The sequence below is a fragment of the Corapipo altera genome, unplaced genomic scaffold (genome assembly GCF_003945725.1).
Source record: "Corapipo altera isolate COAL_440 unplaced genomic scaffold, ASM394572v1 61553, whole genome shotgun sequence".
NCBI classification, from domain to species: domain Eukaryota; kingdom Metazoa; phylum Chordata; class Aves; order Passeriformes; family Pipridae; genus Corapipo; species Corapipo altera.
Genome location: NW_020884918.1, coordinates 5,730,073 through 5,758,037, shown reverse-complemented (window position 1 = coordinate 5,758,037; position 27,965 = coordinate 5,730,073). Strand labels below are relative to the sequence as shown.

Genomic DNA, 27,965 nt, shown 5'->3' with positions numbered 1-27,965 from the left:
GGGTTGGAATTGACCTTCACGATCGTGTAGTTCCAGTTCCCCCCAAATACGAACCAGGAAATCTTCCCCTAGGCAAACCCAAGAACATTTCACATTTGAAAATCCAACAGATCTCTAAAAATAAGTTTTCAATCCCAAAATGGAGTGTCTCGTGTGACTTGTCTTCATAAGGTGTAGTGGGAAAAATATCTCATTTGAAAAGTCATGATGGTCCTTACAATATCCAGCCTTCCAAAGGTTATGGAAGGCAGTAGTTGATGGGGAAACACAAAATTGTAAAATGCAAAACATTACGTATGTATATACATGAAGGTCCACGATGCATTTCCTGCTTGTTCTACTGCCTTAAAATTGCTTTAGATAAGAATAGAAATTTAACCACTAAAGTCATACACCAACAGCACAGTAAAGCTTTCCCTGTTAAATTTGCTGTGACACAACTGCAACAATCAGTTCCTTCTAATATCCCCTCCTCTGATCTCACGACCTATTTTGTTGATTCAGAGCTTTCAATCGAGCTCTGCGCTGGCTGAATTTTAATTGTGATATTAATTTAATAGTTTTCTCTCCCAGATCTAGATGTTGATAAAACTGCAGTAAACCAGCCCTGCAAAGTGTAAGCTGAAGTGTGGAAATGACCCAGGGACTTGCCAGGCTTGGAAAAAACACATCACCTGGCACCATCCAAGTGGGCCTCCAAGCCCAGGGAATGAAAATGACAGTGACCATCAGAGTTTGTCCACAGCAGCAGCTCTGGGTTGATTCAGAAGGACTGATTCAGCTACAGGCAATGGTCCTCTGGGTTGGTAGAAAGGGTGATCACATCCACCTCTTGTTGCCACCTCAGCCTTTGTGTCAAAGGGGGATTGGATGGGGTAATGCACTGCCCCAGGGTTTCCATCACCTTCACCAAGGGCTTCCTGGGGAGGCTGCAGGAAAGGGAAAATTGCCTCTCCCCATGCATGAAGTTTATAATGAGCTGGACTTGGCCTTCTCATTAGACTTTTTAAAATAACTTTGCTGAGGAGTAAAACAAAAAGAGTCTTCCAAGAGTCTCAAAAAGTGAACCTACTGGAGGAAACAAACTCATTTTAACTGCTTTTCACAAAAACACAGCTGGTTTTACTCTTTGCCAGTGTAAGCAGTTATTACTTCTTCATTAAAGCTTTTGCTTTACTATGGGAAACATGCTGCTATTACAGAGGAAACCATATGCAAAGTGACCTTCTTCCAGTCTGTACATGGAGCAAATACCCCTTTTTCCAAAACTTTCCATGTTAGAAATAATTTAAAGGATTCCCAGCACTTAACGACTCATGTCCAGTCCACTCTTCTCTTTCTGCTGGATTTTTATTGAACCACCTGGTATTGTTTTAGGAAAAATGCTTGGAATTTTTAGGAATTAACTGGTATAGAATGAAAAATAATGGAAAAAAAATGGTCACGTGTGTTCATTCTGAATTTAAAGTCAAGTTGTTTCTACTTAGATTCTGTTTATGGCCTTTTCTCTTGGTTGTTCTAATGAATTTTAATTTACTGGCAGGGTTGTTCGGTGAAATGAGGAGTTTACTGGCAGGAATGTTGGAGGGAATTGGAAAGAGGACAATTTAATGTGTTACCCACAGAGATTTGGCAATGAAAACAAGTTAAAATGTGTTGTGCCCCAAACTGGAAAACCAAACTCCCAGGGTGACTTACCTGCCCCATCCAACAGTTCAGCTTTCACGTGTAGTACACACACACCAGTGAACTGGTTGTGAACCAGACTCAAAGCCAGACTTATTTGCAGAAGTTATCTGGCAAAAATTTCAAAGTAATGAATCAATTTGAGGAAACTACAATCTGTTCTTGAACAATTCAAGAGCAGAAAGTCCTGATTTTGGCGAGGAAATAAATCATCATGAATTATTGGCCCAGCTGTACTTTTAACATTAATAAAACTCCCCCAAATAATTAACCAGAAAACTTTTGTTATTAACAAATAAGCAAGGCCTCAATCAGTATCCTTCCAAAATATTAGGTGTTTGCCTCACAGTGGGCGCTTTAGTGGTTTTATTAGTCTGATGTGGAAATAAGTGGCTGAGGCCTTCTCTGAGCATGATGTCAGTGCAGGCAGTTAGCTTTTCCACCCTGAGAAACATTCCTTTGCTACCTCAGAGCTGAAGACATTTGGAAAAAAATGGAGAAACCTTCCCTACAACTGCAAGTGCTTCCACTCTGACCTATCAAGCACTTACACTGTGTCTGTAACACTCAGCTAAAACTAAAGAAGATGTGTAAGTGCTGGAAGTGCTTGGAAATTCTCAAGTCCAGGCTTGGTGGGACTTGGAGCAACCTGGTCTAGTGGAAGGTGTCCCTGCTCATGGCAGAGGGTAGAATGAGATGAAATTTAAAGTCCCTTCCAAACCAAACCATTCTGGGGTCCTGTACTCTCTAAGTGCTTTCCTGTGCGAAGCCATAGGGCATTGAAGTTGGTCACTAGGATTCTTCAGGTGACAATGAAGTGTCTGCTGGAAAATGAGGTAGGAGCCCCATCTGGAATACAGATACACTAGACACAGATGCACTAGTCCTGATATTTGTCCTGGAGAGAGGGTCAAGACATGCAAGTTCTGAAACCCCACAGAGAAAGATGTCACTGTAGAGGCACTGCATTGACACTTTACCCTGAAGCAAGATGCTCCCTCACCCTGCAGGGCAAGAGGAAATAAATCCCACCCTCAGCAACAGAGTGAATAGAGGGCAGTGAGTCCTTCTGAATCTCGGGGAAATCCTGACAAAAATCAGCTACAAGCGAATTAAGGCAAAAAGATCCAATGCAAAGAGAAGATTTGCAAAGAACATTTCAGCAAGTTCCCAATTATACTGTTTCTGTCTTAGAAAAACACTGTTTGCAGCAAGCAGTAGAGATCTGATTGTAGTCCATAAACCAAGCTTTTAATTTAGCTTTAAAAACAGAAATATACACTTTTCTTGTGACCTGGCAGAAAGAATGGCCATTAAATGCTCTAAAGAAAGGCATGATAAAATGAAATTTGTCTCTGGAAGGTAGGAGAGTTTCATAATCATGTTTCAGATGATTTTTTTTCTCATCCAGATGGATGTTCTCTTTCAAAGCCTGATGGCCAGAGAAATGAAAGGTACCCTTCACTATTAAGTAACTATAGAAGTTTTACCTTGCTAGATTATTTGTTAGTTGTAACCAAAAAAAAAAAAATGCTCTGTCAGAAAAAGGCTTTTAAAAGTGTAATATTTTGTTTTATTTAGCAACTACTTGGGAAAATTTAGAACCGAGCCAGAAAGGTTGCGGAGCAAGTAGCACTTCATAAATTGCTTGAGCCCTAATCAATACATATTGTCATCTAGTCAAGTCCTCCAAGCAGATTTTTCTTTGCCCTGCCTCAAAAGCGTATTTTATGAGGTTGTTACCGGCTTGCGCTGCAAGGCCTGGCCTAATGAATCTGTCACTGGCACTATTGATTGACATGCCAGTGTAAGTGAGACATGTGATTCCGATTGACTTCCTAATTACTGCTGCTGTGATGTCTCACCAACTGGTAAGGCCAGAGGTTAATAGTTTTGATGTTCAGCCATTGCTGGCTCTGGAAGCTGGAGTTAAACCAGCTCGTTGGAAGTCAATATCTGAATCAAGTTCTCAAGGCTACTTTCGAAGCTGATCAATTAAGCCCTCCTTGTTCCCCCTCTTGTTGCCTGACAAGACTTTGATGAGTGGGGACCTCTAAAGCTGCCAGTTTAAGGCAGAGTAGGGAGGTTGGTGAGATTTAAATGCAGGAGGCAGCAGGAGCGGCGTGTCAGCGGGGGCTGTATTTCTGCCAGCAGCGAGATGGAATCCCACTCTTTCTTCCTGTTGGAGGGAATAGGGCTCAATTTCCAAAAGCTCCTGGCTGTCCTAAGTGTACTCATAACATGGACATCATTTGGGATATTCACACAAGCTTGGCAACAATAGCCAGACCTTCCTGCCCTTCTGTTGTACCGCACAGTGGGAGGGTAATGATCAGGCACCCTCTGTGCTTGACAGCCCCCAACTGTGAAAGGGTCCTGACTCAGAATTAGGCATCAGAAACCAGTCTTCATTTAGAAAATGTGATCTTAGCCCTCATTCTGAGCAAACAACCCTGAAATAGGGTGGTGAGATTGGGACCTGAGTGTTGCCGGAGTGTGCAGACAGCCTGGGAAATAAGCTCGGGAGGGTGTGAGCTGCTCCAGATGTCTGTCCACAGCACAGGGCCTCTGAGAGATGCTTTGTGAGGTGCTGTAGAATTTAGGGATTTTGCTGTAGCCAAAGCAACACAATGAAAGAGCTGCCCCAACCCAAAGGACTATATGGCTGAGTACTCTGCCTCTGACCACTGCTCTTGGCTCAGGTCTAGAGACAAGCGTAAGAACATGGCAAGTACAAATCACTTTGCATCAAGTATAACCTCTGAATTTCCAGCCTCATGACCTTCCAAAGTCAAAGTGATAGATCAGTACCAATGGCCTTCGTGGATTTGTCTTCCACGAATTAGTTTCATTGCATTCTGAAACAACATCAACTCTCAGCTTCCACCTCCTCTGTTGGTGGTCAGCTGAGGATCCCACCATGTGCAGTAGGAACAACATAACTCCTTTGGCTTTATACACTCTGTCTCCACACCCACCTGCTTTGGGGGACTTTGCTGGACCTTGTGTGAAGCTGTTCTTCTCTTGGACAATCCTGCCCATCTTGTCCCAATGTTTTCCTCTAGGGAACAGGAAGGCCAGAAAGGCACGACGCAGACGTAGCATTAATTCATATAGTTAAAGAACATTCCTGGCTTTTTCTTCACCACTTGGTAATTATCATCAGCCAGTTTGCTCTTCTGCCCCCAACCAAGCAGTAAGCTGGCAGCTCCTCAGAACTACCTGTTGTAACTACAAATCCTCTTTTCTGAAGGTAAAAGAGAAATCAGAGTCCATGTTTGTGCATTACTTTGCATTTAGCAATGTTGAACTTCAGCTTCCATTTTATTTTCTGGTTACTTGGGGTTGCAGATCTCAGCAAGTCTCAGCAGACAGCTTTGGCTTTTACTACCCTGCATAATTTAATAATATCTCTGAGCTTTGTCATCTCACTATCCACACTCCTTCCCATGTTATTTACGAATATGCTGAAATGCACAGACCTCACTACAAACACACATGGAATGCCATTGGTAACCTGTGCAAGCTATTCCTATGCACTGTTTCCTAGGGTTTTTTTCCTCACCTAATAATTAATTAATTGATTAAAGGTCCTGCTCTTCTAGCTGCCTCTTAAGCTTTCAGGATGGGATTTCATAGAAATCTTACCAGAATATCTTTTCCCATATGCTTAACAAGACCTTCAGAGAGCTCTAACAGATTCATAAGCTTGTGAAGGATGGGTTGAGCCTTCTTTTTTGTATTATATTTACTATGAATGCCTTGATGATATCGTCATCTTTACATCTAATGGTTTTCTTAATGCACTTATGGGCACTGTCAGTCTACAGACACCCTCCAAAACAGTGTGTGTGCAGGAGCCACACTGACATCATGCCAGGACACAGCACAGATAATTGTGACCAATTTTCTGCTCATGTTCTTCTACAGCTCAAAAGAGAACATCTTCCCAACTCAACAACTGCTCTGTTCACTTTAACAGGCTGTTCTACATCTCTCCTCCTGAAACTTCAATTTCTGATTTATCTTCTCCTGAACCCCACAAAACAGACATTACAGGTATAGGATACTCTCCAGGCTTCTTAGTACTGAATATAGATGTGAAAATCTCACCTAGTTTATCCACTGGGACCCTGTCTTTTCCAAATACTCCTATTGCATCATGAGCACCTGAAGTCTTTGTGAGGCCTATTGAAAGCTCCCAACCCTCAAATCCCTGAAGGCTGAGAAAGACTACTGTGGAACTGTCACTAAATGCTCTGCTATGCCTTTCTAAACATCTGGTGTCAGCTGCTGTTGGAGAGAGGGTGCTATGTTCGAGGAAACTTTAATCTGACAGTACAATTGTTCTTGTGCTGTAATTGCCCTACAAACCTTCAGTCTCCTACCTCTGATTTATTATCAGTGTTTGCAACTTCAGCAATTTTTTTCTTCAAAAACTCTCTGTTTTTTTCCTTTTTTTTTTTTTTTAATCCTGTTACAGTTTCAGATATAAGGTGCCAGATAATTCGTTTCCTATTTCCTTTTGGTGGACATGCCTTCAGCTTTTTGAAGGACACCTTCCAACCCCTTGCAGTCTCCTTTGAGCTATTTCTGATTTGCATGGGGGTCTTTCTAACGTGTACTTCATAGAGATTTACTGTTAGTCTCTGAAATAACATCTATAAGTAACTCCACTGCCTCTTACCAGTCTTTTGCCCCTTCTTCTTTGCTCTTCCTACTTACAAGACTGCCCCATTTTTATGTAGGTCCCTTTCTGAACTAGAACAACACTGATGCTTATGCTGAGGTTTCATGGTTGTTTTGTCTCTGTGCCCCATCCCACACTTGATCGAGTTGCCTGATTTAAAGTGCAGGGCTTAAATGGGACTTTATTGGATTGGATTCTTGAGTTTTGTCAGCTTCTGGACTACCCTCTATTTCTACATGATGAGATGATATTGTCTTTATTCTCGGAGCATGCATCATCCTGAAGTCTGTGATTTTTCTCCCCTGTCAGGTTTCCTTGAGTTTCAGTTTTCAAAACTGTTGATGGAACATTTCAATTCTAAGGTTCAGTTCTAGTCTGACAAAGTCTTCTGCTTCCCCTTAAGAGTTTATCAGTTATGATGCATCCGTATTGTGTATCATTTTCTCAGTTTGTAATTGCAAGACTTTCCAAGTCTCTGCATTGAACTGGTCCTGCAGTGGTAAATATTGAAGGGTAATTTAAAGCCTGAGTGCAAATTTTTTGTTTAATGGTTCAGGTCTGTATGGAAGTTTTTAGTGAAAATCAGTCATGCAATTATCATTACCTTGAAACAGGCCTCTGTCATTTCACTGAAGTTGCTGAAAAAAAAAACTAGGCAGGATTTGTGATTGATTACACTCCATGTTATATTAGACAATATAGATCAACCTGCCAATATGAATTTCTCAAATGTCAAAAATACCAGGTAAGGAAAAAAAAGATCATATGAGAGGGGGATAAAAAAATCATGAGACAATCAGGGACAGCAATAATTCACCCATACCTATGCACTGTGTACAAATAATGCCCAGGGGAATTAGCCATGTTTATCACTTTGTCAGATGTCTGTTGCCAGCAGATAGTGCTGGGTTCCTCATCTGTCACTGCTTCTATCCTGCAACTTTTTCAATGTGATGACGTAACAAGAGATTCTGAATGGAACTCTGCACCTTAACCGGTTAATTAAAGGCAGTCTGAATATGTGGGTTCTGATGCCGAATTCACTTCAAAATCTATGGTTTAGGAACCCTGTGTAAGGGTTCTGAAGGATTAGAGACTATCTCAAAAGCCTGAATTGCAATTTGAAAGAACTCTTGGCTATATTAGGGAACGGCAGCCAAAGTCAGATCATCTCCTGAGGACTCCTGTGTCACTGCTTCCTGTCCCCTGCCAGCAACACCTGCTCCCACGATGACCCCATGTCCCTGTCCACCACGGGGGGGATCTCTGCCAGCACCACAGGCTCACCAAGGTACTGTAGCTTGGAGCTGCCAGTGGGAAACGGGGACCAGTGACCTATGGCTTGGGCACACTGGATGGACTGAGGACCCAGCGCTGCCTGCCTGCCTCGGGGCAAAGATCTCATGTGCCCTGGCCACAGTGGTGAGGTGTTAGAGGAGCCAGATGCTGGCAGCGTTTGGTCTTTCAAATGGGAAAGTGGCCACTACTGGGTTTTTAAATCTGTCTCAGGAGGGCAGCCATGGCATTGTGACTGTAGCATGTAAATCCAATAGGGGCGGCAAGACCCCAGCACCTTTCCTCCAGGCAAGGACCTGTAGCTGTCCTGGTCTTGGAGAACTCCCATCAGCTCTCAGCCATGGTGAAACTCAAAGTTCTCCACACCATACCAGTTTAAAAAAAAAAAAAAAAAGAAAAGAGAGAGAGAGAGAGATCGGAAAGAAAAAAGCAATCATTGTGAAATAAGAAACTTAATTACTTCCAAAACAATTAATTAATTAATTAATTAATCCTCATGTCTCCCCTGCAAGGTAGGAAGTGATTATTCTGCCCATTTTTTCACAGAGGGAAACCTCACTGCTAAGTGACTCGCCAGAGGCAAAGGCATCAAAGGTGAAATCAGCATCCCATGGCCAGCATTCCCCAGGTCTTGCTCCAGACCAGCCCGATATAGCTGGAGGTTGGAAATTGCTTATCCTCATCACCCTAACACCTCAATGAACCAAGGCCACTCACATCCTTGCTCTGATTCCCTGAGGAAAACCCCAGAGTCATTCTGCCAGAACCCAGATCATGCCATGGTCAAGCTGAGCTCTGGTGAGCCTGGTGCTGCCCAACTTACCACCCAAGGGTGATCCTTGAGGGGATCACTGCCGTGCCCCAGCGTGGGGTAATCCCAGGTAGAGATAGAGTCTCAACAGGGAAAGATTTTTTGGAGAGTAATTTTGGTACCATGCTGCCCTCAGAATCTGAATGAGTTGTTTGGTCCAGGTTGAAACAACCCCTTCAGGGTCAAGGTAGCAAGGACTCAGCCCAGCACCACTGCACTGCCTCAGGCTGCACTGTGGGGACTGAAGTCTCAGGGTAAATCCTGCTCTGGAGTATTGCACGAGTGGCTTTATACTTTAGTTTCAGCCCCTGAGGTGGAGGTAGGTTTGTGGAGAAAGGCATTACCTTTTGTCAGAACAACTCATGTAGCTGGGAAAAAACAGCTGAGCTTTCCAGCGGGCAAACCTTCCTTCCCTCTGATACAGAATCACCAAATGCCAGCCAAGCACAGGAGATGGGATAGAATCATAGAATCATTTAGGTTGGAAAAGTCTTCTAAGAGCACTGAGTATCCCAGCACAGCCAAGGCCACCGCTGAATCATGTCCTGAAGAGCAGAAGGGTTGCTGGTCACACTGCAGGGTTGACGACAATCACAATGCTCAAACCAGCTTGGTTTCAGACCATTCCGGCAAGCCCAGCCTGTCTGGACCCTACACATTTTGAGGGAGACCATGGGCAGGGATCATTCCCCTTAGATGGTAAGGAGGGAACAGGTAAAGCCAGAGGAGAATGATGTGTGAGACTTATGCCTCTCCTCCGTGGCTTCCCAGAGCAGCAAACTCCAGCCCACATTTGCACACAGGTATTTTTTAAGGAAACAAGTTTCTCCGTTATCCCAAGGATCCAGGAAATAAGGAGCTAACAACAGAAAGCAAGTTCCAGGAATAAATCTCAGGGCTCATGCTATGCACAGCCAAGTAGAGCTGTGTATACAAGTATGCAAGAGAAAAACATACTCTTTGACCAGAAGTTTGCTCAGGCTGTGACCATGTTGGTGCCTCACAGTCTTTCCAGGGGCCCCTGGAAGTCTTGCAGACCTGCTCCAGGCTAATGGGAAGCCCAAGAGACCCTCCCAGACAGTAGCATTCACCTATTCATCTTGATAGCATTTGTTGTGACCAGCCAAGGTCCCAAATTCTCTCTTAGATCAAGAGGCCAAGAAGACAGGCCATAAAGGCTACATCTGCACAGCTAAAATCAGCCCACCTGGGCCACTTTTTGGCACAAATATCCTCATCTATACTGTTACTCAGGGTGGCCAGACCCAAACAAGCAGTCAGGATGGTGCCTGGCTCAGGCTGCTCCACAGAACATCCCTGGGATGTAGCTGGGAGAGGGCCAGCTACCTCTGGCCAAGAACACCTTCAGACTGAATTAATGATTTGGCTCACAGTCACATTCAAGTGCCCAACAGTGACCCCTGGCACTTTTTAATTTCCTAGCCACAGGGTCCCAAAAGTCATAAAACTCAGGCTTCATCGACCTGAAACAAGGTGGAGAGACCAGGATCCCTCACCCTTCAAATCCAAACAGCAATCACTCCCGGGAACCTCTTACAATTCTGCTTTAATTGTTGTGAGAGCTTTCCAGAGGCAGTGCTGGCACTGATTTGGATCTAAACCTCTCTCCTCATCTCAGGGTGCTTGTAGGAGTGGCATCCGTGAGACCAACTTTTATAGCATTCCTCAGAGGGGTGAAATGTACCTACTGTAAAGCACTCTCTGTTAATTCTGGTGCATCATTTGCGGGAGAGCCACGTGGGGATCAGCGTGGGACATACAGATTTAGATCATTTAGCTCGAGTCAGGTGGTGCCTTGCTCCCAATTCCTCGCAAGTTAATTCTTACCTGGGATAATTATGTCTCTCTTCAATCTAGCCCAGCTTAACCCTTCTCATCCCACGCTCCTGCTGAGAGCACACCTGTGGTGATGGGGATGATGATTTGGTGGGGGGTTCTGACCATTGCTGACCTCTTCTACAGATTTCTTCCATGACCTTGGGCAATTCAATTAATTAATTTAGCTTGCTTGCTCCCTGATGCTCTCTGACAGATGAAAGCTGCCTGGTGTCTAAATTACGCACTCCTGAGAAACCATTTAGCTGTTTAAGACAGACCTGCCCCTTTAGATCTGGTTTCTGATGAGACTGATGAGACTGAACCTATCTCCACTGCTCAAGCCCCAGTCCATCCAGAACTGGGTCTTCTGAAATCAGCTGCAACTTGATGTTGAGGCATCTCCATCTTGTCCTACGCAAGAAATAGAAATGAAAAAAAAAACCAAAAACCAAAAAACAAAAACCAAAAACCAGAGACAGGATCTGACCTCATCCTGGAGCCCTTCTTCAAGGAGGGAACAAGGGAGTACCTGCCAAGTCGTTCCCATTCCTGTTGAGCCCTAGTGCCACGTGATGGAGCAGATGATGTGAACTGGGACTGGGTATGATCTGAAGCCAGGCAGCATGTGCAGCAATAGGGGTAATTAGGAAAAATTGTTGTGAAAGGTTTGCCAAGCCCTGACACAGTCTGCCCAGGGCACTGGTGGAGTCACAATCCATGGAGAGATTTAAAAGACATGTAGATGTGGGGACTTGGGAACTTGGATCTTAGAGGGCTTTTCCAATCTAAAGTATTCTGGGATTCTAGGATTAGGGCTTGTACATCCTGGGCCCCATTCTTCTTCAAGCAATCCCAATAAATTTGTCAGGTCACTGATGTTCTGCCAGGCACCTTCAGGCTCCCTGGCCTCTCACACAACTGCCATGCTCCAGGGTCTTTTTCTGTAGCCTAGACAAAAAAGAAAATGATATCTTGTATTCCAATAACCAATAAATTATTCTTGAAATGCCATAATTGCTCAGCTGCAGCTGCAAGAGCGACTAAGTACAGAACTTTAATAAAATATTATCGTTCAAATCAATTTGCTAAGAGTCTGCCTTGCTTTCTACATGGGGTGCTAAGCAGCAAATAGAAAATACTGATCAGTGCTTAGAGAGCCAAATAGCAAGAAAAACCTGGAACCTGATTTTTCCATCTGTACTTTTTTTTTTCCCCAAGCTGTCTGAGCAAGGACAGGGGCCAGATTCTGCTCAGTGTTTGCAGAGTTGCCCTTGTTTCAAAGGCATGGGAATGGCAGCTATTGCATGTATAGGTTTACAAAGTAGCTTAGGCATTTAAGAAGATAATCATCTAGAGAGATTTACAGAAGTGACTTTTACAGGAGGGAAAAGGGAAGGGAAGTGCCCAGCTGCCATCAGGGTGAAAAATAAAAACAAATAAATCCAAAGCAACAATGCAATTGGCAGCTCTGGTAACAAGTTCAGAAAATGACCACATCTGGGCTATTCTGGATCAAAAACTATTGAAGTCAATGAAATTCACTCTGGATTTACAATGGTATTAACTGAGATCAGAATCCGACCCTATAAATTTACTATTACTTCTAATCCCGGCACCTCTGATCTTGCTGAGATATTTGCTAACTGCTGAGCAGCTTGCTTTATTGACACTGAAATAACACACCCGTGCCCTACTATTGTTAAACTCAGCTGGTTTTAAAAACCCATCATACTGTTTGTCATGACTGACCTTAACAAACTGGCCTGCTGTCCTTGGATCTATGGGCAAGAAAGTTGTCAAATGCCCCCTTTTTTTGCAGCCTTCCACTACCAAAAAAAAAAAAAAAAGGGGAGAAAGAAAGAAAAAAAGAGGAGAAAAAATCAATTTCAATCAACATGGAGTGTAATATTATCAAATGTCAGATGCTGAGGCCGTGTGCTTTGAAAATTATCCTTGACAGCTTCTTGTCGACTTAATTAAGTGCTCAAAAAAAAAAAAAGAAGTAAAAAAAAAAGCAAAATATCTCAATTGTCGGCTCCCTCTCTTTGTGCTTCAGAGGTTCTATTGACAGCTCTGAAAAAAAGATTGCCTTTGGGGGTTTTATTGATAGATCCTCGCCTGATATTGGAATGATTCCTGGGCAGATAAATCACATTTAGATTTGTTAGTAATTGAGGAGAATTGATTGAATAGTTAGGATGGTCTCAGAGGGAGGTACCTACTCCTCTTCCGTTCTGCAGAGGTTGTCATCAGATAAAGGACCTCTTTGGGCAGGATGGATAAAGGTCTAATTGTTTACATGATCAGGTATTGCTTCCTTTTAGCCCTCCCTCCCCAGACTTCCCCAACTTTCGTGTGGCATGAATGTCAAGAACGACAGTGGGGAAGGCCGTAAATAAAACAAAATGTGGGTGAGGGTGATCAACCCTCTTGGTGACCTAGAAAGGCGCTAATTGTTTTCAAATCATTAATGGAATTTGGGTACTAACAGTGTTTATTTAAACAGCTATGAATTTTATTTAGCAGCAGGTTAAGCGTGATTAATGAGGGGGGGGGACGGGGAGCAGGTAGTGTTGTAAGATGAGTAGCTCGTTTTGGCTGATAGGAACCATGTGAAGGGCTGGCATGTTTGGTCCTCACTGGTGAGCTCCCCCTGAGCCCTGTGTCCCATCAGTCTGGGCGAGCTGCTGGGCCTTGCAGGGTCCCAGAGAGAAGCAGCATCGCAGAAGCTGTGACAGAAAAATGTGAGTGGAATGATGAAACAGTGAGGGGAGACGCTTTTGAGAAGGGCATGTGGTGACAGGACAAGGGGAAATGGCTTTAAACTGAAAGAGATTAAGTTTAGATTGGGAATTAGGAAAAAAATTGGTGAGGGTGTGAGGCCTGGCACAGGTTGCCCAGAGAAGCTGTGGCTGCCCCACCCCTGGAAGTGTCCAAGGCCAGGTTGGACAGGGCTTGGAGCAACCTGGGATAGTGGAAGGCGTCCCTGCCCATGGCAGGGGTTGGAATGAGATGGTCTTTGTGATCCTTTCCAACACAAACCATTCTAGGTTGGAGCACTGTGGGGAATGATGAAAACCTTTGGGGAGAGTTCAGAGCAATGTTGAGTGACAGTGGAGCAATGTGAGGGGACAGATTCTGCAGAGCCCCATCCCGCCCCAGCCAGAATTTGTAGCAGTTGGATGACCTGCTCAAGGCTTTCCCATGCTGATAGTCTTTCCAAGACTATCAGAAGGAGTGGGAAGGATGACTTTCCAGAGAGGGTTTTTACATGGACTAAAAAAAAGCTCTAAGTAAGAGAGAGTGGTATTTTCATTATCACTTCCCATCCATTTTTAAAGATTTTATTTCTTTATGAGAGGGAAGATACATTGCAGTCTGCTTGGCACTTCAAGAGACAACTTATTTCTGTACATACCAACTATAGACTCTCCATGGACCCTCTCTCTATGTTAACTTCTTATAATTGCTCAGGCAGGATCTTGTTTTCTCTACGATCTATACAGGACAGGGTGCTCAGGTTGATCATCAGCATGTACTGTGCCACGATTTTCTTCCAGGGACCTGTTCGGGAATAAAAGGAAAATGTTTGAAAATCGTTCTTTAAAACCTAAACTCATTCCTAAAAAGGGCTAAAATGACTTAGTCAGCATTTCTTGTCCTCTTCTCTCAGCACTGGAGAGAGGGTAGAAAGTTACAATTAAAAAAAGAACCAATCAAGGAAAAATAAACTAAATGTTTTATTTTCCTGTCATCCAGCTTCATCAAGAAGGAAAGACATTGAGGGAAAGGAAAGGCCAGGTTTTTAGCTCAGAGTAAATACCGTTTTGGAACCACCAAGTGTTTAATTTGTCATAATGAGTGATAAGAAGCTTGAATTCCCCCCTGCAGGCCTGATCCTCTTAATATTTCAACCCCATTCATAGATGTAAAATGTCCACTGCTCAACCCAGCCAAGCAGGTCTTTGGCAGAGGCTGCAGGAACCAGGTTCCTCTCTAGGTCAAACCTATCACCTCCATCTACAGCCCTGCAACCTCCTCATCCCTCTGGGAGTGGGCTATTGAAGTGCAAATGGATCTAAACCAGTCATGAATAAATTTAGGGTGGAAATTAGAAGAAGCTTTCTAATTATCAGAGCTGTGAATATCTGAAATCATCTACTATTAGAAGCAGAGGACCTGCTAAAAAAAAAAAAAGCAATGATGGTGCTGCTGGTTGTGAGCATTTTGGGAGATGCCAGGGCATTAATTCACAGAGACAATCTTCCTATTTGCCAGTAGTGGAAATGGTGTGTCTTCTTCTACACAGGTAGAAGAAGGTGCATTCAGATATACTCTGTAGCAATAATGAATCGCAGACTCATTTAGATTGGAAAAGCCCTTTAAAGTCATCAAGTGCAACTGTTCCCCCGGCACTGCCAAGGCCACCACTAACCTGTGTCCCCAAGTGCCACATCCACACAGGGATGGGATCTCCACTTCTGCCCTTGATGACACTTCCCTTGAAGACATTTTCCCTAATATCCAATCTAAACCTGCCCCAGCACAACTTGAGGTCGTTTCCTCTCGTCCTGTCCCTTGTTCCCTGGCAGCAGAGCCCGATCCCCCCACCTGGCTCCACTCTCCTGTCACCGACTTGCAGAGAGTCAGAAGGTCCCCCCTGAGCCTCCTTTTCTCCAGGATGAGCCCCCCCAGCTCCCTCAGCCGCTCCTGCTGCTCCAGACCCTTCCCCAGCTCTGTTCCCTTCTCTGGACACAATCCAGCCCCTCCATGTCTTTCTCAAAGTCAGGGGTCCAAATTCCTCATCAACACATTGGCCCCTCACAAAGTTATTTCTTCAGTGTAAAAATATAAGTTTTTGCTAATAACTTTGTGAGAATTTTAACCCTGAAAACTCTGACACACCTGTGTCTGCACAAGTCAACTACTGTTCTAGCCAAAGCAGATATCTCAACTAAAGGAAAAACCAAATCACTTTTGTGTGATAGTCACTTTGACCATGGCTTTAGGTGAAGTCTTCTTTGAATACCTAGAAAAGAATCTGTACAAAGTCAAGGAAACTGGCTTGGACCTGAGACAGGGCATGGCCTGAAGCTGTATCAGGGGAGATTTAGGTCAGATATTAAAATAAGGTTCTTCACCCAGAGGGTGGTTGGGCACTGAACAGGCTCACCAGGGCTGTGGGCACGGCACCAAGGCTGATGGAGCCCAAGAAGAGTTTGGATGATACTCTCAGGCACATGATGTGACTCTTCTGGATGGCCCTGTGCAGGGCTATGGGTTGGACTTGATGATCCTTGTGGGTCCCTTCCAACTCAATATATTCTGTGATTCTGTCATTTGACACTGATTGGATTTCCCAGCACCAAATCTGATGCTGAAAGTATTCATAGACACACCTGAATCCACATCAAAAATCAAAATTTTTCAAGCGTGTTTTACTGTACCACCACAAAGCAAGTATTTCTTCTAAGTCAGTTCCTTTCCTCCCTTCAAGCCTTCCCCCCTCTAAAAGCTGTTGAATTGCCTCTCTTTTTTTTTTTTTTTTTAACTTTCCTTTGCTCATTCCCATAGCAAGAGTGGAATTGATTTTTGATACTATCCATTTTGTTTGTCACAGATCGTCTTCCACTTCCCCCTGCGCGTTGCTGAAATATTACCCACAAATGATTATTCCTATCACTGCAGCCAACGCTTCGCCCGGGGCAGGGAATCTTCCCGCAGCAAAAAAAAAAAAAAAAAAAAAAAAAAAGGAGAGAAAAAGAAAAAAAATAGAGAGTGGCCGCGTAATTGAAGGCAGAAACACCAGCACCTGTAGCCTGAAAATGTTAATAAACTACCAGAGGTCCCAGGAAAGTTAAATACTGGGAGGGATGTCAGAGCCGCGGCGTGATTAGTGGAACTGAACGACAAAGAGCACCTGCCTAAGGCGCCGGCACGGGGAGGATCAGTCTCCCTCTGACATCCCAACATGCCATCCGCCTCCCGGGATGGGGTTTCCACTGCAGCTTTGCTTACAGGGAGGCAATCAGAGCAGGGGAAGCGTGCTCGTATTGACACAGAGCTTGGTTTCCTGGCCACGGGTTTGGGGGCTGAAGGCTGATACACTTATGCGACAAAGGATCTTGAGCTTCCAGGAATTACCTCACACTTAGTGTCGGGGTCACGCGTGTGTCGTGTTTCCAAGCCTCCTGTTCAACAAATGCATATATTTTTCGATCATTCAGATTTTACATTGTACTGGAGATTCACAGTGTGCTTCGGAGACATGAGAATTACACTCATGGACTGTATGCCCAGGCCAAAAAAAAAAAGTGAGATTATGTATGAATACATGTTCTTATGAATGAAAGATGATTACTATGTACGAAAGGTGGTGTATGAAAAAATATTCTCATGCGTTTATGCTGATTTGTTCCTAAGAACCAGCCACATTGCAACCTCTACAGGCAAAATGCTTCATACCGAAACAATTCCTTATATGCATGTGTGACTGCATGCATGTATTTTACAAGGGTATGTAGTGAACAAAACGAGGGGGAGTGGCTTCAGTCTGACAGAGGGCAGGATGAGATTGTCTTTCGGGAAGGAATTCTTCCTTGTGAGCATGGGGAGGCCCTGGCACAGGTTGCCCAGAGAAGCTGTGGCTACCCCATTCCTGAAAGTGTCCAAGGCCTGGTTGGATGGGGCTTGGAGCAACCTCCTGGCATAGTGGAAGGTGTCCCTACCCATGGCAGGGGTTGGAACTATATGATCTTTAAGGTCCCTTCCAGCCCAAACCATTCTGGGATTCTATGATTTATATGTGCAGAGATGCGTGGATATCATGGCTTGTATGCCAGGGGGTTAGTTTGGGGCAATTATATATATAGGTTGCACTATACTGTGCTATGTTCATTATATTTTATATCTTATGTATTATATCAGAGGTTGGTTGACCCTTAGGCAGTGTGGTAGCTTTGCTTGAGTAAAGACTGAGAGCCACTTACACTTAATAGAGAAATATTCTCATTCCTCCAAAATCCTTTCCTATCCATTCATCATTTATGTGCTATTTCAGCCCTGACTTTTTTCTAGCTTTGCACACAGAGTGTGCGTGCACACATGTGCACGTGTGGCTATTTGCACACACAGTATCTCTGTAGGTGGTCTCAAATAGGTGGTCTGCTAGACCATCTGAATTTGTAGAACTATTTACTCAGAACGGGGTTTGAAGGCCCAGGTTTTGGCTGTGCTTGCTGCAGAGATGCACAACTGTAACACAGATGGGAGGTGTCCAGGTGAGAATGACTGGGCAAGGATGAAGGGAGGATATATTAACTGTGATTTCTATGCATGCTTCCCTGGCAATTAACCCCATTTTTCCCCTAGGGAAACAGGAAGTTCTTCTCCCCCTTATTTTACCACCCTTCCTTTTCTTGCTTGCTTGGTTCCCTTCTTTCCTTTAGCAGAGTATCTCTAATCATTGCTTTGCATCATTATCATTATCTCTTATTATGATCTTTAGTTACGATGTCAAAGAGGAGAAAAATGAGCTCAGTTTTCTGGCATCTTAACACATATTGATTTTAACAGCAGCTGCCACGAGACCTTCACATATGATGGATTGCTGCTAGACTGATGCAAAAAATACCCACATGAATAAAAATATTTACTGAAGAGAATAATCAGCGATTGCATAACTGCATTTAAGACATTATCATATTGACCAACAGTCCAGGCAAGCTCAGGAGGTGATCTTAGTACGTACTAATATCAGGATAAGCTTTAAGAGATTGCATTAGAGACCCTGTTTCAGGTACTTATGTCCATAACTAACCCTTGGCTTCTTGGGAGATTCCTTGAGCCTGGAAAATGAAATATCCCAGTCTAAATGCAGGGCACCTTGCTGCTGCCAGCCTTTGCTGTTTGGATGATAGAGGAGGCTGGAGACAGGTGGAGGTTGGCTGCTTCTCCCGGGTAACAAGTGATAAGAAAAGTTAAGTTGAGAGAAGGGAAAGTGTAAGTTCAGTATCAGGAAAAATTTCTTCACTGGTGGTCAGGCATTGAAATGGGCTGCCCAGGGCAGTGGTGGAGTCACCATTCCTGGAGGGATTTAAAAGCCGTGTGAATGTGGCACCTGGGGACACGGGTTAGTGGTGGCCTTGGCAGCACTGGAGGAACAGTAATGAATTTTAGAGGGCTTTTCCAACCCAAAAGATCCCATGCTCCAAAGCCATTAGCATCAAATCTCTGGACTCAACCCTTGCATCCAAAAAGAAAAAAAAAGAAATCCAATATCATAAATTATTTTTTTTCAGGATTTCTTTCCTATTCTTTCCTATTCTTTTCTATTCTGTCTTGGAGGCAACCTCAGCCAATCCTCTCTGAATTGTATCTTTCCATCTTTCAAAGGGATCTCCTGTTTCTTACAGAGTGGGGATTGGAACTATTCCTGCTTTCTTTTTCTGTTTTCATCCATCTGCACCAGCCTGGCAACCGGCAAAAACACACATATAAAGATGTCTTAATCTTAAATATAATTAGATATAATACCTCACGCAGCGTTGTATGATTAGTAAAATATATGATCATTAGTTATTAGATTAATGTGTCTACTTGTGTAACTGAAAGCCATTTGCAGCCAGAAATGAAATAGCTCAATTTGCTGTAATTGACTTATCTCCCATAGAGATTAGTACACTTGCTGCTGGAGAAGGTTTCTTCAAATGCTGGAAGCAGCTGCGTGGAGAAGCTGGATCCTGTTTTCTTTGGAAAGCCCCTGCCCCGCTGGAGGCAGAGATATCCGAGGAGAGGTCTGGAGGATCAGCCGAGCCGTAATTAGGACTGCTGGAGTGAGGGCTGCTGTGTTTGGAGGGGGGCAGTACACGAGGATGCCATTTTTGGGAACCTGCGGGATGTGGATCCGACCTGCCGTTGGGTGACCACGAGAGACGCAACAACCTTTTACTCCCCGTGGACGCCGATCCTGTTTGTGCCGGTGCAGATCAAGGGCAATTTCACACACACACACACACACACACACATACACACACACACACACACACACACAGGGAATGAGCCTGAGAAAAGCAAGTGGCAATGTTTGGGTCCTTGCACACCCCGGCAAAAGGCTCAGCACACAAGAGCAGCTGCACAGTAGCAAACCCTGGGCAGGGTATCTGCAATGCGGGTCTCTCATCCCAGCTCCTCCCAGGGGTGCCAACAGCAGCTCTGTGGGTGAACACACTCAGAATAGGGAATTGGGAGCACGTCTCTTCTGGCTACATGGGATTCTGCCCTTAAATTATCCGTTGACACCTCTGACATTGTGAGGTGCTGTGGGGCCCCACAAATCTCAACTTTTGCTGCCGCCTCTTCTTCTCTCTTTTTTTTTTTTTAAATAGGTTTTCTTATGGTTTTCTTAATTTATTTTTTTTTAGCCACAGCAACTAAGCGAACCGTTCAAATTGAAACACTGAAATGAACCAAGCTGAACAATAAACTAAAAGATGCCTAGAGCAAGTTGAGCAATAAACAGGTTTTTAATTTTTTTTTCCCCCTTCCATCTCGGTGGTGTCTGTCTCTGATAGATGATGTGACAAAAGAAGAATCCTCAATAAATTCTAAATTCTGAATACTAAATCAGTGAGTGAGAGCAGGCATGTGAGATGCCATCCCAGCTCGTAAGTGGCTTTACCGCTGTGATACCACAATGCTACTGCCTCATGGGGCTGCAATGGAGGTGCAGCTGGACAGAGGGAGATGCATTGAATCCATCCATCTGTGATGGTTTTATCCAACCTACGCCCAGCCCAAGTCCATAACCCAGGTGTGACTGAGGCTTTTCCCACTGTATCCTGGATGGAGTCTCAAAGGGAAAATATTATTCATAGATTTTAAGGCCAGGAGGGGATATTTTGCTCAGCTCTGACCTCCATTATAACACAGGCCAGGGAATTTCAGAGAGCGATTCCTGCAGGAGGAACAAATGGGAGGCATCAGCTCCTGTGTTATTTCATCTCATGTGAGATGTAAAAAGGCTGTGATTTCTACTAAGGGATGCCAGGGAGAAGGAGGACCTGTGAGGCAGGCACTGAAGGAAAAGAAAGCCTTGAGCTGGAAGTGCACTGAGACCGTCTATGTGAACTCAATGTTGTATGTTCTCTCTCACCTTTCAGGGGGGGCTGAGCGCTGTAAAAACATTTGCCCTTGGGAAAACTGTATGGTTCAGAAGAAATTAAAAACAGGGTTTTTTTAAAAGCATTGTCACCGTCTTTGCCTCAGAAGGACCTAAATGTGAAATAATCTGACAACGGATGTGATACAGCGTAAAGGGAGATCCTCGTAGTCACACACAGCTGTGCCTTAGTCTTGGGACAGGCTTGTGCTTTGGACTTCAGTTTGCAGCCTGCTTTGAAGAGAGCTGAGGTGCATTTTCCTTCTGCAGCACCTTCTATCCTCTGGTTGTCCTGCCCGAGTCAGGACGGAGCAGCTTTTCCATCTCAGGTGTCATGCAGCCTCTCTGGAAGGAGCCATACATTCCTGCAGAAGGCACTCTCTAATCTTTGGTGAAGAGCTTCAGCACAGACTTGTGTCTCACTACAGCTCAGCCTGCCTGTATCTATTTGTTATCCCTGTGGTTTTCCCATGGAACTTGTTGGTATCCAGAAGTTTCCACCTCCAATGAGCGAAACTCTTTGGTTTAACTGGAGAAACCCAGCAGCCTGGCTGGAGTCTCACTCTGAATTATTTTCGTTCCACTGAACTTGCAGCTCAGCTTGAAGCTGACACAGTCAAATGTACATGAGCACAGCCCAGATTTGCAATTGAATCCATCAAGCTGTGCATGGCTCTGCTGAACAACCCACGGCTGAGACGAGCTCGAACTTAATAATTCAGGCATTCAGCTTCCAACCCACACTTCATCATGGTCCTGCTCTGATCAGGCCTGGGGCTCTCCTTTAGCTCATGAAAAGTGGAGTTCTTTGAAACTCAGAGTAAGGTTTTTGTCTAAACTCAGTCTGTAGATCCAAATTAATCTTTACAATCTGTCTACACGGGTAAATCAGAATGACTTGCTTAAGCATCACTGGGGAGTCAGTGCAGAGACCTCAAGTTGGCTTGACGTGGTTTGTTGGAGGAAAATAGGTTTAGCCCAGCCTGCAAACTAATGGATGATTTATAAAACTCAGAGTGACAGGGAAGAATTTGAGCCTCTCTCCTTCAGGAATATTCCCATGGCTTGCACATGTCGCCTTGGTGTGGTTAAAATGCATGAGCAGACAATGATAAACTAAACCAGGCACCACTACAAACACGACAAATAAGCCATGATGCCAAATGCACATTACCTGTAGGTACTTTTGAACTATTGCTGCCATCAGTTCTGCTGCCAGGCTGTTTTCTGAGGATAACCCAGGTATTACCAGATTTATCACCTTTTCTTCCTCACTCCATTTCTCATGGCCAAACACATCAGCAATTCACCAGCTCAAAGACCACTACCATTTGGGGTTTCTTTTGCATATTCATATCTCTTCTGAATAATTTTGCCATATTACTTTTTCATATTTAGATAACAAATATTACTGCAGCTCCCTTCCCCCATTATTTGACCGGCACCATAAAGCATGATGGAAACTGGTCTGTGGAACACTGCTTGGAAGCACAAAGCAACTCAGGTGTTGGGAAAGCTGGGGTACAGCAAGGTGACCCATAAATCCTGCCTCATCTCACCTTCCTCTTTAGGTATGACTTACTCAAAAAAGAAAAGACTTGGAAATATCTCTGAAAATGAAACTCCTCTGTGTACAGCCTGTGAAATGAAAGGCAGTTCGTTTGCCTTGCTGGAAGAAATGCCCTACAATAAAGTTCCCATATGCCAGTGATGTCCAGCAGCTGTGAGTGAAAAGGCTATTCTGGGTGCTGACAGGGAAACATCCCATCAAGTTAAATAAAACAAACAGCTAATATGAAAAGAACAGTGTTTCCAGCTGTTTTTTAAGATGGGAGCCTGAGAAAGTGGGATTGCTGTGAAAGCAGGTCTGTGGCAGTACCAGGAGCTGAATCACAGAATAATTTGGGCTGGAAGGGACCTTAAATCTCATCTAGTTCCAAACCCTGCCATGGACAGGGACACCTTCCACTAGACCAGGTTGCTCCAAGACAGATCCAACCTGGCCTTGGACACTTCCAGGAATGGGGCAGCCACAGCTTCTCTGGGCAACCCATGCCAGGGCCTCACTACCCTCACAGGAAGAATTTCTTCCCAATATCTCATCTAACCCTGCCCCCTGGCAGTGGGAAGCCATTCCCCTTTTTCCTGTCTCTCCAGACTCTTGTCCAAAGTCCTTCTCCAGCTCTCTTGGAGCCCTTTTAGGCACTGGAAGGGGCTCTAAGGTCTCTCCAGAGCCTTCCCCTCTCCAGCCTAAGTCCAGATATTCCCTCTCCTGTTCCTGCACCCTGCAGCCCAGGGATACTCAAAAGCAAAAGCCACTTCTCATTTTCCTTTGAACAAGTGGGTGGGTTCAGCAGAGCTGAGAGACTGGAAAAGAAAGGTAATGGAGATTTTACAGCCACAGAGCTGATACAGCTGGAGATAAAGGCGTTGCGAGCTCTGGTGTCACAAACTTTATTGCAAGGCTGGTGTATATAAAAGAAGAAACACAACACAGTTTTCAGACAGATAAAGCAGAACTTTAAAACCTGGCAGTCAGCACAGAAATAGCTGATTTTTAATTCACAGGTGGTGAAAAGAAAGACATTATTAAGAAAAAGGGCCAAAAAAAGAAAATGCAATAACAGATGAACTGCATTAAACAGGTCTGCCTGGAAATGGAGGATGGGGGTGCTCCTGGTTAGTTTTAATTTGTGTTTTAATAATGGCCCATCATTATCCATCAGGACAGTCTAAAGGGCTGACACCAAGCTGGAAGCAATGTGCCAGGCACAGGCTGTTCTCCACTTTCCCAAGGCTGGTGGAGAGACGTGAGGAACCATCATAATTCATCACTGCCTCTGCCTGGTAAATACACAGGTTCTTCTGAGAAAATGAATAGTCAATAGCTATTTTCTATTCCTACTCCTTGTGCCTTTCAGGAATGTGCATATCTCTATCATACTCCCCTTCAGCTGCCTATTTTCAAGACATCTCATGTGTTGGATACCTGTGGTACAGAAATCTTATTCCAAACCCTGATCTGTTCACTGTTGCCTTCCACAGTATCTTTTTTAGAGACCAAGCTATCAGATTGCCACAAAGGATGGCCCATTCTCATTGACTCCTCTGGAGAAATCGCATGGGCTTGAGACTTCTTTCGTGTTTTATGCAGGGTTATTGCACAGGATCCATTTGTTTCTGTACCACAAGGATAAACAAAGATATAATTCTTTCTTCTCCATTAAATTTATATGCTCATATTTACTGCTTCTGATTTGACAGGATTAGTCTCACACTTCACAAAATTTAAAGCATCTCTCCTAGGTATAGAAATTCTAACTATCAATGCAGGAATTAAGCTGCTTAATAAAATATCCATACCTCCAGCTGTCCATTCCCCAGTGCTAGTGGTCTTTAAGAACTCCTTTATCCAGGATGAGCTGAGGTGCCAAACCCCTTTCTCCCCATAGGACAGAACTGGGAGATCATCTGTGCCAAGCCAGAAGGGAATAGAAAATGTCATAGGGAAAGAAGTAATATTCACACAAGGCAACTCTCCATGGTTGGTAAGATCAAAGACAACATCCATTTTACAGGTGGACAAACATATTTTTCCTTTTTTTCAGTAGTGCCAAAGAAGGGTGAGGGTAGGAGGTGAGTAGTTAAGGACTAGAACGCAGCCAAAACCAAGCTCTTACCAGAGATACCTGAATAAGGAGTTAATTATCCCTGGCTCTTCCATAGGACTTGGCACTTCTCAAGCTAAATCAGTCCCCTGCCAGACATGAATCTCTTTATCCCTTACTCTGGCAATTGTATGTTTAAAGTTACATAGGCACTCAAAGGCATTAGCAGAAAGGTGGGAACAGACCCATGTCTCTTGGAAAGGTGCTTCAGCCAAGAAACAGAGCAGGAGAAAGAGCTGAAGTTGAGAAAAAATATTGACCTGAAAAGCTTCTGAATTTGTTCATCGGTGATTTCATGTCTCTCTAACTTGCAGTTTTCTCCCTCTCCCTGTAGCACCAAGGGATCATTTTGCCTAACTGCTAATGACAGCCTTACCCTGTTGCTGGTTATTAATAATGACACCAATAACAACCATAATAATAACAAGAAAAAATACTAAATATACAGGATTTTCATCAGATGTGCATTCTTTGGCTGCTCCACTAACACTCTTCTTCTTTTCCTGCATCCAAAACTATCACCTTGCCTCCCTTCCAAAGGTGATAAATCACACAAACATTACCCAGATGTACCTCAGTGGTCAGTTAACTGGAAATAGCATCTCCTTTCTTCAACTAGAATAAGGGAAGCTGCAACTGCTCATAAGAGCCATCCTAGAATGAGATCCACCTCTAGTCAAGGAAGGGTTGAAGCTGAAATGTAAATGAACCAGAGAACTCTCTAGGCAGGTGAAATATAATTCCTAGGCAAAGATCCTGGATGCTCCTGCATAATGCTGTTTTTTTCTGAAATCTGAAGGGCCTTCTAGATATCTAGTATAATAAATATCCCACCTTTCTATATCAGTCATTCACATGGGTCTGGTTCAAAATCTTGTGCTTGACTTACTTTATTTTTTTTTTAAAGGAAGAAAGCCAGATATTTTTTTTAAGTCATCAAAAAGGCAAAGATCTACTTTTGCCTTTTTATTATCCATGGTTAATTATCCTCACTGAGAAAAAAAAGTATGTTTTGTTTCCAATTTGACATCTTATAACTTTAGTCTCCAGTCCTCAGTTCTTGTTACCTCCTTCCCCATTAGACCAAGGAGTCCTTTGGTACCCACTGAAGGATCCAGGAAGGAAATACACTCTCTCATCAATTCTCCTCTATATCTTTCTGATAAGCTGAATAGATCATGTACCTTCAGCTGTTCACTATGGGACAGCTTTTACCCTTCCATTACTCTAAACTCACACATTCTTTAATAACAGTGCCCTGAGGTCTTTAACCACTGTAAACAAGGTCACACAGCATAAGGACAGAGCTGTGAGGGGCAAAGCATCTTATTAAAGGTGAAAAAAACACCACAGCAACAGTTTGCCCTCTGGTGTCTCAGCTCTAGCATGGTAGAGAAATCCACTGAAAGTTGCTAAATATGGAAAACAGTGAAGTAGGGGCAGAGATTGGAGGCTGGAAGGCACCAGTCAAAGGATGCTCAGTTCATCCTGAGCCTCTTCCCAGGCTCCGAGGGGCAGCACTGCTGAAAATAGACTGACACAGACCTTTCATCAGAGGCCACACTTTCAGTCCTGGGGGCAGTTCTGGGCCCCTCAGGACCAAAAAGACATTGAGGGGCTGGAGCATGTGCAGGGAAGGGAACGGAGCTGGGGAAGGGTCTGGAGCAGCAGGAGAGGCTGAGGGAGCTGGGGGGGCTCATCCTGGAGAAAAGGAGGCTCAGGGGGGACCTTCTGGCTCTGCAACTCCCTGACAGGAGAGGGGAGCCAGGGGGCAGTCGGGCTCTGCTGCCAGGGAACGAGGGACAGGACGAAGGGAAACAGCTTCAAATTGCACTACAGGCCGGGCTCTGCTGGTGTGTTGAGAGTACAGCACAAGGTGCTAATGCTGCTAATAATTGAGTGCTAATAACTGATGTACAAGGAGCTGATACTGCAAAACTTTGATCCCCTCCTCAAGCTAATGCCAGCAATGTTGCAAAAAGCAGAGCAAAGGAACAAGGCTGTAGTTTGTGTTAAATCAGCCCAAACTGGCATCAGATGACTTGAATTAGTACACAGAGAGCGTATGAAACATATTTATTTTGTTAATAGAAATGCCTAGTTATATTAGCCCCTTTTTTGCTTATTATTCATAATATTTTTCTGTAATACAGAAAATCAGTTTTTATTTTTAAAATGCAATCAAATTATATTTCCTATTAAAACTTTAATATCAAAACAAATTAACCAATGCTGCAGATTACACATTAGTAATGTAGTTCTGACAATAATTCATGCTCTTCTCGATTCTGTTATGAACTATCACACTGCTAAAGTGCAGCAGTTCATAATATATTCTTAAGGGGAAGTGAAATGCCTTTTATTTTTTGAAGGGAAAAAGTGAATTAGACAGGATACCTCAATAATAATGGAAAGAGGTTGGGCTAAACCTTCAGATGAAAGTATTCCCAGATGAAAACAAAGCCAGGCCTGTTCCTCCTCTACTAACCTGTTGAGATTGATGGGCTCCTCTTTTTCCAGATGCAAAGACCATCATTTCAGGATACAAACCACAAGACCAACAGGTTCACTGCAAGACACTGTGAGTCCCTGTTGCACAGCAGTGTCTGCTATTCCTGAGACAGTACCTGAAGGAGCTCAAGAGTGGAAAATCTGATTAAGTGGCACTATTAAGGAAGAAACACTTGGGTGTGATTTTGTGCAGGTGGCCTGGTGAAGTAATGCTTTTCCAGGTACAAGATAGTGCACTAATGCAGAGACAGTGGTATCCTAAAAACTTTCAGGGTCACTAAGCATGATGTGTCCATCACAGGTTCATCCCCTCCATCCATTTTGGAGGCAGCTGCTGGCTCACACCTGGCCAGACTTTCTGAAATACTCCACCCCAGGTCCAGGCTCAGGAGGAACAGGTCAGCTCTTCTCTGGAATACGTTAAGAAAAGTTCACCTCAGTTGTCCAGGTGAGTGCATGTCATAGAATCATAGAATCATAGAATGGTTTGTGTTGGAAGGGACCTGCAAGCTCATCCAGTTCCAATCCTGTGCCACGGGAAGGACACCCTCCAGTAGACCAGGTTGCTCCAAGCCCCATCTAACCAGGCCTTGAACAGGTCACCTTGATCAGTCACATTCTCAGGTACCTGAATTTGTTCCCACACCACCAAATGGGGCTCATATGGAGGAAGGAGCATCACTTAAAAAAAAAAAATTAAAAAAAAAAAAATAAAAAAGGGAAGAGATACAGTAATTCTCAGAATAAAAATTCCAAGCCAAGCAAAGACTTGCAGTAAGGGGAAGGCACATCAAAGGCAAACTGAGCAACCTGTTTCCTGTGGTGAAAATGGGGACGGGGAAGGTGCCTTATGATGCAGCCAAGAGGAGACCACATCGACAAGAAGGATGTTGCATCCACAGGAAACAAAACAACGTGGTTTGCAGGCTGGCAGTGAGCAACATGATCAATACATTTGTCTGCCCTGTGAGTGCAGCTTTGAAAAGAAGGGTAGAAGTCAGTACCAGGGCTGGAAGGACCCAAGGGATGGAAGGGCCAAGGTCTGGAATTTGTTCCTTTCCTCAAGGACGTTCTCTCTGGCCAAGATTTAGGGCTTTAGAGTCCTGATTTGCCAGCGTGCTCTGCTGACTTGTGCATCCTGAGAGCCAAGATCAGATTCCCAGCCCCTTCTCTGCTCCAAATAGGTGGCCTGCACCTCCCAACCTGAACCATACGTGATGTTAGTCACCAGCTGATGATTGTGATGCTAATTAAAACATACTAAGAGACATACTATAAACATGCACAGCACATGAAGGAAATTAG

The 27,965-nt window shown here is 44.0% G+C and overlaps 1 long non-coding RNA gene across 1 annotated transcript; it reads right to left on the bottom strand.

Moving 5' to 3' along the window:
• Positions 1–13,764: 13,764 nt before the first annotated feature.
• On the bottom strand, positions 13,765–27,094 carry LOC113953220. Its single transcript, XR_003529792.1, has 3 exons — positions 26,547–27,094; positions 23,845–23,952; positions 13,765–13,886 (listed from the first exon to the last, which is right to left on the bottom strand). It is a non-coding gene; the product is annotated as an uncharacterized LOC113953220 (long non-coding RNA).
• Between the last annotated feature and the right edge of the window lie 871 nt (positions 27,095–27,965).